General features: G+C 34.3%; 1 long non-coding RNA gene across 1 annotated transcript in view; it reads right to left on the bottom strand.

Annotated features, from left to right (window-relative positions):
* Nucleotides 1-7607: 7607 nt before the first annotated feature.
* The window catches only part of LOC147350172 (uncharacterized), a 57084-nt gene continuing 50312 nt past the window's right edge, over nt 7608-14379 (bottom strand). The window contains exon 3 of the long non-coding RNA XR_015149196.1: nt 7608-8970. This is a non-coding gene — a long non-coding RNA (uncharacterized LOC147350172). The remainder of the gene's footprint in view (nt 8971-14379) is intronic.

Genomic DNA, 14379 nt, shown 5'->3' with positions numbered 1-14379 from the left:
TCTTAGTTTTCTGAATGTTGAGCTTTAAGACAACATTTTCACTCTCCTCTTTTACTTTCATCAAGAGGCACTTTAGTTCTTCTCCACTTTCTGCCTTAAGGGTGGTATCATCGGCATATCTGAAGTTACTGATATTTTTCCTGGCAATCTTGATTCCAGCTTGTGCTTCTTCCAGCCCAGCGTTTCTCATGATGTATTCTGCATATGTTGTAGTAGTAATTGATAATTGTTTGAAAATGTCTAATTCCCTAGAGTCATACAGTTTCCAGTATTAAAACTGAATGGCATCTACCATTGTGCATGGTAATAATTTCCAATTATTCCTTTAAGATATTTCAATTTTTGCTAAATTATGAGGTAAGAAAAAATTATAGTACTCCCAAGCCAAGGAAATGACAATGGCAGGGTTATTACATGAAGAGCGTGGAGAGGAAGAGTAAATATTCTGATATATATTGTTTCAATAATCGTCTTTAGATCACAGTGAACTCTATAAATAAACAATTTGTCTTTAAACAATAAACATATTTATGTCAAGAAACTGGCTTCCAAGATTAGTTTCTTACTGAATTAAACTTTTTGAAATCTGTTTAAATAAAATAAATAGTTTAAATAAGTCTATTTCTTCTGTGAAATGTATAGAGATTTCAATATAACAAAAAATAAAAATTACTAAATTCATTTCTCTGTCCTTTGAAAAGTAACATGAAGATTTTAAGTTCTTCAGTGATGAGATATACATTTAGGATTCAAGTGACTTAAATGAGTATTATGTAAGAATTCATTTATTATTCAATAACAATAAACATCATATTAGGTGCAATATGACAACTTAAGTATTATTGGTAATAAATTGTGCATGAAAGTGTTAGTCGCTCAGTCATGTCTAACTCTTTGCGACCACATGGACTGTATGTAGCCTGCCAGGCTCCTCTGTCCATGGAATTTCCCAGGCAAGAATACTGGGTAGTCATTCCCTTCTCCAGGGGATCTTCCTGACCCCCGGTCCCCCTCATTACAGGCAGATTCTTCATCATCTGAGCCAGGGAATCCCCTGGCTTACCTACTACCTCTAAGTATTAGAAAGTAATAAATTGTGCGTACTACTTTATTATTTTGTTTTTCTAATTGTAGAAATATATAGTGTAGCAAAAAAAAAAAAAAAACCTTATTCCTGCAATTTGTTTTTTTAGAAACAAATATTTATACCAGAGCAAAATGTTTCTCTGCTTAAGCCTATTATACTAAACCAATATACTGAGTCTAAATAATTTTATTCAACAGGTGTATTAACATCATGCCTTCTGAAGGATTTCTATGTGTTTTATTAAATGCATACATATATTCAAAACACTTCACTGTATTCCTTAAAAGGAGTTATTTATATTTCCCTACCAAACATTTTCCAATTTTAATGATTCCCTTTATACATCAGATTATCTGATCATGTATACATATGGCAAGCAAAATCTATTTTTCTTTTCTAGTATTGTGAATTTCATTATATTGTAGTCCTTTGTCCCAGGCTTTTATGCCAAAAAATGATAATTGTCCTTGCACCTCATTCTCCTTCACTAGCCATTATTCAACTACCAATACTGCCAGTTCTATCATAACAATTATCTTGAATATTTCTATTTTTCTCCAACTTCCCTACGATTATAGTTGTCAGGGAAAACATCATCCATCATCTCTTACCTGGGTAAATATATAACTCATTTTTCTCAATTGATCTATTCTTCATATAGACTTTATATCTTTAAGCCAAAACCCAGTATGTGTTTCCAGTTATATTTAGTCCTTCTTAGGGCTTCAGTTTTCTCTCTGATAGACCCATACAATAACACGGTATTTGAGGGATCTCTGTATATTGCCTCCCTAACTACACCCTGTCAAATACTTCCTACTTCTTTTCCTTCAAGAATGATGTACTTCTGCTTAGAAAATTACTTTCCTCTGCTCTCTACCTGGCTAATTTTCAATTAGCCTTCCAGACTTAGATAAAATACTAAATCTGCTCAGTATATCATGGATCTCAGTATTGTCTTTATAAGACATCAAATTTTAAGTTCAAATGAGTAATTATCTCCATAAGTTTATATCATATATTGGTTTACAAGTTCTGTAAGAAAGAGAAACCTGCACAGTTGTAAGCTACACCATTTTAATTAAAGAAATCAATAAACATGTTTTAGTGAAGGAACACATATTTGGAAATTAGAACTTCTAAATCATAGGTGAAGATAAGATGATGAAAGATGCACTGGTTAATCTAGATGACTTTTTATCTGGAGACATGTACTATTTCACCACTTCTTTGAAAATGACATATTTGGTGCTTCTTTAAATGTAACTTGCTTGTTTTTGAGTGTTCATAAGTTTAACAATAGACCTGACTCTTTTTCATGTTTACGTACATTTTATTTATGCAATAAGTATCATTTTTGTGCTCCTTTTCTATTCTAGGCATTTTACTAATCATTCTATATATATCATGTATTTTAATCATTTCTCTAATGCTTCCATTATTTCTTCTCATCTGTACATATATATTCCATTTTCCCTCTCATTAATTTTGAAATGTTTTTTTTTTAAATCTTGAAATCATCCTTGACAAACATCTTAAATTTAACAATTAATCTGTTTTAAAAATCCTCAAATAGCTAGCTCTCTCTTTCTCAAATGCTCCACCAGACAGTACGTTAATATAGCCTTTTACCCCTTTTAATACAACTATGATCTTGTCTCCTATAATTGATGATATCCTTGCTTACTGTACCCAAGGGTTAATAGATTGGTTGATTTTAAGTGTCACCTTATTGGAATCTATTTTATCTATTTAAAACAGCTCCTTTTGTCCAAGGCTCTCCTTTTTCTAATTTCATGTATCTTTATTTTTCTGTACTCATAAGTATCTCTCATAAACATTTAATTGTCTCTTTCACTTTTAAAAGCTCTAACCTAGACTTTAAAATGTTTATCTTATTTTAATGTTATTTATTTAATACATAACATTTTGTAGAGCCTCAGCATTTGTGAACTGATAAAATGATCTTCTCCAAAACTGTAAGGTATAGTAAAAGAGAACACCAATTCTTGCACATGTCTTCTTAACCACAAAATATTTCCTTGCATATTTTAATCCATATATTTTAAATTCTCTATAATAATGTAACTATGAGAAACAAGTCATTTAAAGTCATTTTAATGTGGTCTGTGAGACAGTATGTTTACCATATTGAAAGTAGTTTATACATATGCTAGAGTAAAATAGACTAAAATAAATCTATTGTTGCATAAATGCTCAAGGATTTTAAAGGCATCATATTCTAGTTATCTGTTGACATGATGAACAAAAATTAAAATCCAATTACCACAAAATGTACTATGAATAAAAATTAAGGATGAATTCTTCCCACACAATTTTTGAACAAGTGCATTTCAGGGTGGTTCAGATCAGACTTTGAATAATGATGGCAAGTTGAAAAGAAGCATATAGTTTTCCCCTTCTCAAAAAAATACTAACACTTGAATTTACCATGATTCTAGTTAATTTTAAACTTTGGAGTTTTAGAGATACACTGCACGGACTCCTTCCAAGACCTGTATCTAATTTTGCATATTATTCATGCTTATATATTACCTTTCTTAAAAGAAAATCCCTTTACATTATATAATGCTTTATCCCTCAAACTATACCTGCTGTTGAGAGCAGATTAAAGATTATTCCTTAAGGTAAAACCCTCACAAGCAAGGGACCAATATAAAAGAAGAGCAATCAAATATTGAAAAATGGAAAGCAAATAAATGACTGGTGACTAAAGTATTAAACCATAAAAAGGGAAATTCTAGACTTGCACTTGGGGATAGCTGATTATAACACTTTACCTTTAAAGTATAATATTTAAATTATTTATGAACTGACAGCATCTGATACCTCTGTAAGTAGTGATAAGACTGGGATTATAAAATGCTTTAAACAATTAGTATATCCCTGAATTCCTTCTACTCTTTCAGTAACATAACTGACAGTCCCACAAGCTAGCAATAACATACCAAGTTGTTCCCTGGAGATAGTAAAAGGCCTATTAATTATGGGAATTAATATACAGTTTCAAGCACAGATACTATACCAAACCAAAAATCATAACTATATATGCAAACTGAAAGCTGATAGCCTATATCCACCTTAATTGTGTGTTCTAGCATCACACAAAGACCTTCCAAGAGTAGTCTCTGGGAAAACTGACCAGCCTAAGAGGAAGTACCAGAGAGAGCAACATTGTGATCTTTCCCTAATATGCACCAATCCTATAGACACTCACTGGAGCTCTAGTACAAATAGTTCTTTGAAAAAAATAACAGACAATAGAAAGTAAACTATGAAACCTAAATGAAAAGGGCTAAAACCAACAGATAAGAGACATAGGGAATCTGTCAAAATGGAAAATTATTTATTTATATACATATACTTATAAAATGTATAAATCTCAGTGATAGTCTCACATTAGTGGATATATCGATTCTGTGATACAAAAGTAAGATATAACAAAAAATTCAGAGAAAATACTAATGGAAATTACAAATATAACAAAGTGGCAGAAATTTTTAAGTTATTGAATGTTTGAAATATAAAGTTGAAGAAATAACTGAGAAAGTTAAAAGATATGGAGAAAAGGAGAAAATAGGAATGATCAACTAAATTGAACATAAATGTACATAGATTATTTACTCAATGGACACACACACAAAAAAAAAAAAAAAAAACATAGAAAATCTTAAATTACATAATGAAAATATTTTAGGACTAAAGAACATTTTCCAAATTCAGGGTCCATGGAAACCCGGGCACAGTCATGAGTGTAGATATTTATTAAGTCACTAATAGAGAGGAACTAAGTTCAGTTCACTTCAGTTCAGTCACTTAGTCATGTCCGACTCTTTGCGACCCCATTGACTGCAGCACGCCAGGTCTCCCTGTCCATCACCAACTACCGGAGTTTACTCAAACTCATGTCCACTGAGTCAGTGATGGCATCCAACCATCTCATCCTCAGTCATCCCCTTCTCCTCCCACCTTCAATCTTTCCCAGCACCAGGGTCTTTTCAAATGAGTCAGCTCTTCACATCAGGTGGCCAAAGTATTGGAGTTTCAGCTTCAACATCAGTCCTTCCAATGAATATTCAAGGCTTATTTCCTTTAGGATTTATTGGTTGGATCTCCTTGCAGTCCAAGGGACTCTCAAGAGTCTTCTCCAGCACCATAGTTCAAAAGCATAAATTCTTCAGTGCTCAGCTTTCTTTACAGTCCAACTCTCACATCCATACATGACTACTGCAAAAACCTTGACTAAATGGATATTTGTTGGCAAAGTAATGTCTCTGCTTTTTAATATGCTATCTAAGTTGGTCATAACTTTTCTCCCAAAGAGTAAAAATTTTTTAATTTCATGGCTGCAGTCACCATTTGCAGTGATTCTGAAGCCTCCAAAATAAAGTCTGCCACTGTTTCCTCTGTTTCTCCATCTATTATTTATCATGAAGTGAAGGGACCATATGCCATGATCTTTGTTTTCTGAATGTTGAGCTTTAAGCCAACTTTTTCACTCTCCTCTTCCACTTTCATCAAGAGGCTCTTTAGTTCTTCACTTTCTGCCATAAGGGTGGTGTCATCTGTATATCTGAGGTTGTTGATATTTCTCCTGGCAATCTTGATTCCAGCTTGTCCTTCATTAAGGCCAGCATTTTTCATGATGTACTCTGCATGAAGAGGAACTAACGAACCTCTTAATTAGGGCGAAGGAGGAGAGTGAAAGAGCCGTATTAAAAATGAATATGAAAAAAACAAAGATTGCGACATCCAGCCCCATTACATCATGGCAAATAGTGAGGGAAAGGTGGAGGTAATGACAGATTTCCTCTTCTTGGGCTCTAAAATCACTGTGGAAGGTCAATGCAGCCATGAAATCAGAAGCTATGACAAATTTAGACAGTGTACTGAAAAGCAGACACATTATTCTGCTGACAAAGGTCCATATAGTCAAGACTATGGTCTTCCCAGTGGTCATGTACTGTTGTGAGAGCTGGACCTTAACGAAGGCAGAGTGCTGAAGAATTGATGCCTTCGAACTACGGTGCTGGAGAAAGACGTCTGAGAGATCCTTGGACAGCAAGGTCAAACCAGTCAATCTTAGGAGGAAACTGACCCTGAATACTCGTTGGAAGGACTGATGCTGAAGTTGAAACTCCAGTACTTTGGTAATTTGATGTGAACAGTTGACTCATTGGAAAAGTCCATGATTCTGGGAAAGATTGAGAGCAGAAGGAGAAGAGGGCATCAGGGGATAAGATGGCTGGATGGCATCACCAATGCAATGGACATGAACTTGGAAAAATTTCAGGAGATGGTGAGGAACAGAGGCCTGGCATGCTGCAGTCCATGGGGTCATAAAGAGTTGGACACTACTGGGTGACTGAACAACAACACAATGTCAAGAAATTTTAGAACATTGTTGAGAAAAAGGAGAGAGAAGAAGAGAATGGATCACATAAAAACATAATCAAAATGACTCTGTGTTTATGAATAGCAGAAAGTTAAAGATAATAAAGATAGTGGAGTAATGTGGTCAAATTTGTGAAGAGAAATTGTTTATTCATCTAAATTTTATAGCAATCTAAATTATTAATCACATAGAATAATAAAATAAAATATTTTCAGACATGTATCAAATGTTTATAACTCCACATATCCTTTTTCAGGAAGAGGGGATATACTGAGAAAAAAAAAACACTGAAAGAAACCAAAAATCTAGCAGGGAAAAGAGGCAGATCATGCTTCCAGGAGGAGAGAAATGTGACATCTAGATATGCACATCAGATCAGATCAGATCAGTCGCTCAATCGTGTCTGACTCTTTGAGACCCCATGAATCGCAGCATGCCAGGCCTCCCTGTCCATCACCAACTCCCGGAGTTCACTGAGACTCACGTCCATCGAGTCAGTGATGCCATCCAGCCATCTCGATATGCACATAGACACCAAATATAGAGGGAAAGCTCAGACTGAAGCAGGTCAAAAAACTTAATGAAAATTTTCTCTAAGAATAAAGTTATTAATAAACTAAAGTAAATAAACTAAACAAAATAAGATAGAGCTAATACCAAAAAATTGTAGCTGAATTCTTGATACAGGGAAAATTAAGCAATTATACCTGAAAGACATAAAGAAAATAATGAGGAATGAAACAGAAATAAGTAAGCATATCTATTATGTGACTCAGTGAATACCATTCATTTATCACTCAATATTGACGTCATGCACATAATTATATATCCATTTTTGGAGGATGGTAGATGGGAAATGTGTGCTACCCTGGAGGCTCAGCTGGTAAAGAACTCACCTGCTAACGCAGGAGATGCATGAGACATAGGTTCAAACCCTGGGTTAGGAAGATCCTCTGGAGAAGGAAGTAACAACCCACTCCAGTATTCTTGCCTGAAAAATTCCATGAACAGAGGAGCCTGGTGGTCTATTATAGTCCATGGTGTCACAAAGAGATGGACATGACTGAGCACACATGCTCAGGAGATGGGAAATGTATGTGTATGTGCTGGGGCTTGAGGAAGAAGAAAAAAAATTATATGTTCAACTTCTCTGTTGTAAGCCAATAGAGAAGGCTTGAAAGATCAATCAAGTACATTCTCTAGAGATATGGAAATAAATCACAAAAATTCAACTAATAGATTCAAAAACAGTTACCTGAAGAAGGGGAAATGAGGAAGGGTAAAGGAAGGGTCTTTAGACTGATTTTTTTTAATAAACCTTATAAAACTGGCTGTCTCTTTATATAGGGATCTCTTTATATTTAATTTGGTAAATTAAATAATTATAATAATTTAAGTCAGAAAGTTCAAAAAAGAACATCACCATCTATATATAAAAAATCTTGAGTGACATATCATTTTTCAGTGCATATATGCCACAGCAATCAAAGTGACAATTATTAGGACAGTTATTGAAATAGAAGGCTAAAAAATAAACTTTCAGTTGCAACTAATTCATATGTGTAATGAAAAGAAAGATTATTCAGTGAGAAAATGAAGTTGATAAATCAGAGAAAACTGAATATACTTGTAAATTCTTTGATGGCCATGTTTACTGTATTTGGACGGCAGTGGTATTAATAAGACCACTAGAGAAATGGGTGGGTAGAATTTCCTTTTAAGTATCACATGAATTAACATTTCATCTTTTTGATTTAGTCAATTCTATCCTTTGTTCTCTTCACAAAATAAATCAATTTGTCTCAAATAAAGCTTAATGTATTCTTATACACTGAAAGTTCGTCTTTGGAATATGTGTTTCTGTAGCTCTGCCCTTCAGAATACATTAGAAGGGAATTTTCATTTTACACTCTGATTCTAACATCAAAGAATGTATACTGAAGCATTCAGGGAGCTCCACATTAAGAAGGAACTCAATAAAAGAATGTTAAGATTGTTTCATTGGAAGCCAAACTGGTTAATGTCTCAGAATAATAAATATAAAGGGTTATACTTTTCAGCAGAAATAAATTGTTTACATCTCAGCCAGACAAATATATACAAAGCAGCATGTGATTTCCTTAAATTAAAGTCCTTTTAATCAAAGTTTTCAGTTCAGTTCAGTTGCTCAGTGGTGTCTGACTCTTTGCGACCCCATCAATCGCAGCACGCCAGGCCTCCCTGTCCATCACCAACTCCCAGAGTTCACCCAGACTCACGTCCATCGAGTCAGTGATGCCATCCAGCCATCTCATCCTCTGTTGTCCCCTTCTTCTCCTGCCCCCAATCCCTCCCAGCATCAGAGTCTTTTCCAATGAATCAACTCTTCGCATGAGGTGGCCAAAGTACTGGAGTTTCAGCTTTAGCATCATTCCTTCCGAAGAAATCCCAGGGCTGATCTCCTTCAGATAGAACAGTCTTATGGACTCTGTGGCAGAGGAGAGGGTGGGAAGATTTGGGAGAATGACATTGAAACATGTAAAATATCATGTAAGAAATGAGTTGCCAGTCCAGGTTCGATGCACGATACTGGATGCTTGGGGCTAGTGCACTGGGACGACCCAGAGGGATGGTATGGGGAAGGAGGAGGGAGGAGGGCTCAGGATGGGGAACACATGTATACCTGTGGTGGACTCATTTTGATATTTGGCAAAACTAATACAATTATGTAAAGTTTAAAAATAAAATAAAATTAAAAAAAAATAAAAGGAAAAAAAAAAAAAAGAATGGACTGGTTGGATCTCCTTGCAGTCCAAGGGACTCTTAGGAGTTTTCTCCAGCACCACAGTTAAAAAGCATCAATTCTTCGGTGTTCAGCCTTCTTCACAGTCCAATTCTCACATCCATACATGACCACAGGAAAAACCATAGCCTTGACTAGACGGACCTTTGTTGGCAAAGTAATGTCTCTGCTTTTGAATATGTTATCTAGGTTGGACACAACTTTCCTTTCAAGGAGTAAGCGTCTTTTAATTTCATGGCTGCAGTCACCATCTGTAGTGATTTTGGAGCCCCCCAAAAAATAAAGTCTGACACTGTTTCCACTGTTTCCCCATCTATTTCCCATGAAGTGATGGGACCAGATGCCACGATCTTCATTTTCCATCACTGAATCAAGTTTCTACTATTGAAGAAGAAGGTGCTTTTACATCTGATAACTTGCCTTCTTTTTTCACATGTATTTCTCCTTCCCATTAGAAAACGTCTTCATATTTACCTTAGACTGGGTACATTTCCTCTATCCCATATTCTGAATTATTTATGCTCTAGAAAAGTCCTTTCCAGGTCAAGAATGTCTTATATCCCATAATACAATGGCTCAATAATTTCATTTAGGTCCTTTCTTGTTTTTAGCACTTTCATAATGCTAATCTTCCTTTAAGCAAAATGAAAGTGTAAATTTACAAGGGAAAAGATGCACACAAGAGCATATAGAAACTAGGAATATATCTGAATATTAAATTTGTTACATATTTTCACTCACATATCTTTAATACATGGGATCACTATTGGTTAAAATTATTATTTAATATTAGTATATGTGAAAACATGGATTAATGAAGTTAAAATAATTGGTCCAAATCAAAGAGATCAACAGTATAAAAATAATTTCAAAATACCTCTAACTCAAAGACCCTTCTTTCAGTAAGCTATGATGATTGTCAAAGGATCTGTTGACTCATATATTAAAAGTGACATGAAGTTGACAGAATAAATGTCCAATCTTATTTTAATTTTCTAATCAATTGTGTTTGTCCTGGAAGAAATGTCTGCTTTGATAAAGAAAATCAACAACTAAATCAAGTGAAACAACAACAGCAATGTAATATAAACTTCACAGAGAATAGGAAACCTTATAGCCATTATCACTTCTTTTTGAGTGTTTATATTCTAATAAGATATTCAATAGTCACATTCTCACAAAATAGCTCTGTTAACTGACTTATTTTCATTATCTGCATTAATCATATGGATTATTTGATTTTTTTAAAAAGTCTTGATAAGAATACTGTTATCAAGTCCTTGATCAATAATCTCAATATGTGTGTCAAGTAAATCATAGATTTTAAAAGTTTATTTAAAAAACATTGCAATAAAACAAGGAAAATCTGAAATAAATAGCCTAACCTTACACTGTATGGAACTAGAAAATAAAAAATAAACAAAGCCCAAAGTTAGTAGAAGGCAAGAAATCATAAATATCAGAGCAGACATAAATGAAATAGTAAAAAAGAAAAAAAAAAAAAAAGGTAGAAAGATCAATGGAACTAAAAGATAGTTATTTGAAAACATAAACAAAATTGATAAAACTTTACCCCAATTCATCAAGAAAAAAAGAGAAAAGACCCAAATTGATAAAATAAGAAATGAAAAAGGAGAAATTATAACTGACACCACAGATATACAAAGGTTCACATGGGACTATTACAAATGATATGTGGATAAACGGACAAATTCTTAAAAAGGTATATTTTCCATGACTGAATCAAGATGAAATGGAAAACATGAAAAGACTAATTACCAGTAATGAAATTGAATCAGTAATTAAAAAGCCTCCTAAAACAAAAGTCAAGAACAGATGTCATCACAGGTGAATTCCAACAAACATTTAGAGAAAAGTTAACATTTATCCTTCTGAAACTATTCCAAAAATCCAAGAGGAAAGGACATTTCCTAATTCATTCAATGAGGCTAGCATCACCCTGATACCAAAACCAGACAAAGATATCAAGAAAAAAAAAAAAAAGGAAAAAACTACAGGTCAATGTCAGTGATGAGTATACATTAAAAAAAAATAAAATAAAATTCTCAACAAAATTTTAGCAAACTAAATCCAGCAATGTTTTAAAGGGATCATATAACTGTGATGTTGGAGAAGACTGTTGAGAGTCCCTTGGAACGCAAGGAGATCAAACCAGTCAATCCTAAAGGAAATCAATCCGGAATGTTCATTGGAAGGATTGATGCTGAGGCCCCAATACTTTGGCCACCTGGTGCAAACAGCTCACTTGTTGGAAAAGACCCTGATTCTGGGAAAGATTGTAGGCAGGAGGAGAAGGGGACAGTAGAGCACAAGATGGCTAGGTGCATCACTGACTCAGTGGACATGAGTTTGAGCAAGCTCTGGGAGACGCTGAGGGACAGGGAAGCCTGGCATGATCTTCTCAATAGATGCAGAAAAAGCTTTTGACAAAATTCAGTTTCAATATATTATAAAAGCTCTCCAGAAAGTGGGCATAGAGGGAATGTACCTTGACATAATAAAGGCCACATATGACAAACCCACAGCTAACACTATACTCAGTGGTGAAAAGTTGAACATATTTTCTCTAAGGTCAAGAATAAGACAAGGATCCCCCTTCTCATCACTTTTATTCAACATAGTTTTGGAAGTCTTAACCACAGCAATCGGAGAAGAAAAAGAAACTAAATATAAATTGGGAAGAGAGAATTAAAACTGTCACTGTTTCCAGATGACATATTTTACATAGAAAATTCTAAAGATGCCACTAGAAAGTTACTAAATCTCATCAATGAATTTGGTAGTTGCAAGGTACAAAATTAATATAGACAAATAAGTTTCTTTCTACGCACTAACAATGAAATATCAGAAAGAGAAATGAAGGAAATCATCCCACTTACCATCACATCAAAAAGAACAAAATACATAGGGACAATCCTGCCTAAGGAGGTAAATGTCTTGTACTTGGAGAATTATGACACTGAAGAAAGAAGTAGAAGATGACAAAAATATGGAAAAATATGTCATCTGTTTGTGTCATTTGTGTTTGTTCTTGGATCAGAAGAAATCATATTATTAAAATGAAAATACTACTCAAAGCAATCTACAGATTCAATGCATTCTTTATCAAAATGCCAGTGGCATTTTTCACAGAATTAGAATAAATAATTTTAAAATTTGTATGGAAACATAAAAGACCATCAATAGACAAATCAATCTTGAGAAAGAACAGATCTGGGGGAAGCACGCTCCCTGACTTTATACATATACTACAAAACAGAAGTCATGAAAATGATACAGTACTAATAAAAAATAAAAACAGTATGACACTTGCATAAAAAGAAAGACATAGATTAACAGAACAGAATAAAGAGCCCAGAAATAAACCTACACACTCATGGTCAATTAATCTATGACAAAGCAGGCAAAAATATACAACAGATAAGAATCTCTTTAATAAGTGATGGTGGGAAATCTGAACAGTTACATATAAAACCACAAAACTGGAACATTCTCTAACACCATATACAAAAATAAACTCTAAATGAATTAAAGGCCTAAATGTAATACCAGATGTTATAAAACTCCTAGAGGAAAACATAGGCAGAACACTGCTTGACATAATTTGCAGCAAAATCTGTTTGGATCTGTCTTCTAAAGCAAATGAAATAAAACCAACAATAAAAATAAATGCAACCTAATTATACTTAAAAGATTTTTCACAGAGAAGATAACCATTAACAAAATGAAATGACAACATATTGACGTGCAGATGATATGACTGATAAGGAGTAATGTCCAATATACCTAAACAGTTTATACAACTCAACATCCAAAAGGCAAACAACCTGAACGAAAAATTAGCAAAAGAACTGAAAAAACATTTTTCAAAGAGGAAATGCACATGGTCAACAAGCACATCAGAATAAGATGCTCTACATTGCTGTGTTTCTCTGGTGGCTCAGATGGTAAAGAATCTGCCTGACATGCAGGAGACTTGGGTTCAGTCCCTGGGTTGGGAAGATCCCCTGGAGAAGGGAATGGCGACCCACTCCGGTATTCTTGCCTGGAAAATTCCATGAACAGAGGAGCCTGGTGGGCTACAGTCCAAGGAATCACAAATATCCGGACACGAATGAGCGACTAACACATGTGAACTCACACACACACAACATTGCTAGCCATCAGGGAAATGCAAATCAAAACCAGGGTGAGATGAGTGAGCTATCACTGCACACCTGTCAGAATGGTTATCATCAAAAAGAAAACAAACAACAAATACTGGAAAGGATGTGGAGAAAAGGGAGCTCTCACATACTGTTTGTGGGAATATAAATTGGTGCAGCCACTTTGGAAAATAGTATAGTTTTCTTATATAACTAAAAATAAAATTACTACATGACACAGAAATTCTACTCCTGGGTATATATCCCAAAAAAAGACACTGATTTTAAAAGATCCGTGCACCCCAATGTTCATAGCAGCATTATTTACAATTGGTGAGGTATGGAAGTAACCTAAGTTTCCACGAACAGATGAATGGATAAAGAAGTATATATGGTATAACATATACCATGTATATATAAGGCTACTTAGCCATAAAAATGTTTGCTATTTGCAGCAATATGGATAGAACTGGAGGAAACTATGCCAAGGGAAATTAGTCAGACAGAGGAAGACAAATACTGGAAGATATCACTTGTATCACTTGTATATGGAATCTAAAACATATAACAAACTAGTGAATAAAACAAAAAGAAAAACAAACACTCAGACATAGAGAATATAGAGTATAGTGCTTACCACTGGGGAGAGGCATGTGGAGGGGAAATACAGAAAGAGGGAAAAAAGAGAAGTTGTTATTGAATTATATGAAATCATGTGTGTGAGACTTTTGAAAATTGTAAAGCACTATTGAATTTAAATAATCCATCATTCAATTAAATAAATAAAAACATAATGTGTACACTGACAATTTGATGTTTCTAAACAGTTGAGAAAGCAAATAAAGTAACAGGCAGAAACCTGCACTTCAGCTTAGGAAAGCATCCTGTAGTGTAGAAACCAGAAGCGCAAGCTAAGTGAGCTCCAGGT

Source organism: Bos grunniens, chromosome 20 (genome assembly GCF_055505025.1).
Source record: "Bos grunniens cultivar Pamir isolate PY7600 chromosome 20, Bosgru_T2T1.0, whole genome shotgun sequence".
In the NCBI taxonomy this organism is placed as follows: domain Eukaryota; kingdom Metazoa; phylum Chordata; class Mammalia; order Artiodactyla; family Bovidae; genus Bos; species Bos grunniens.
This window is presented reverse-complemented; position numbering and strand designations above follow the sequence as displayed.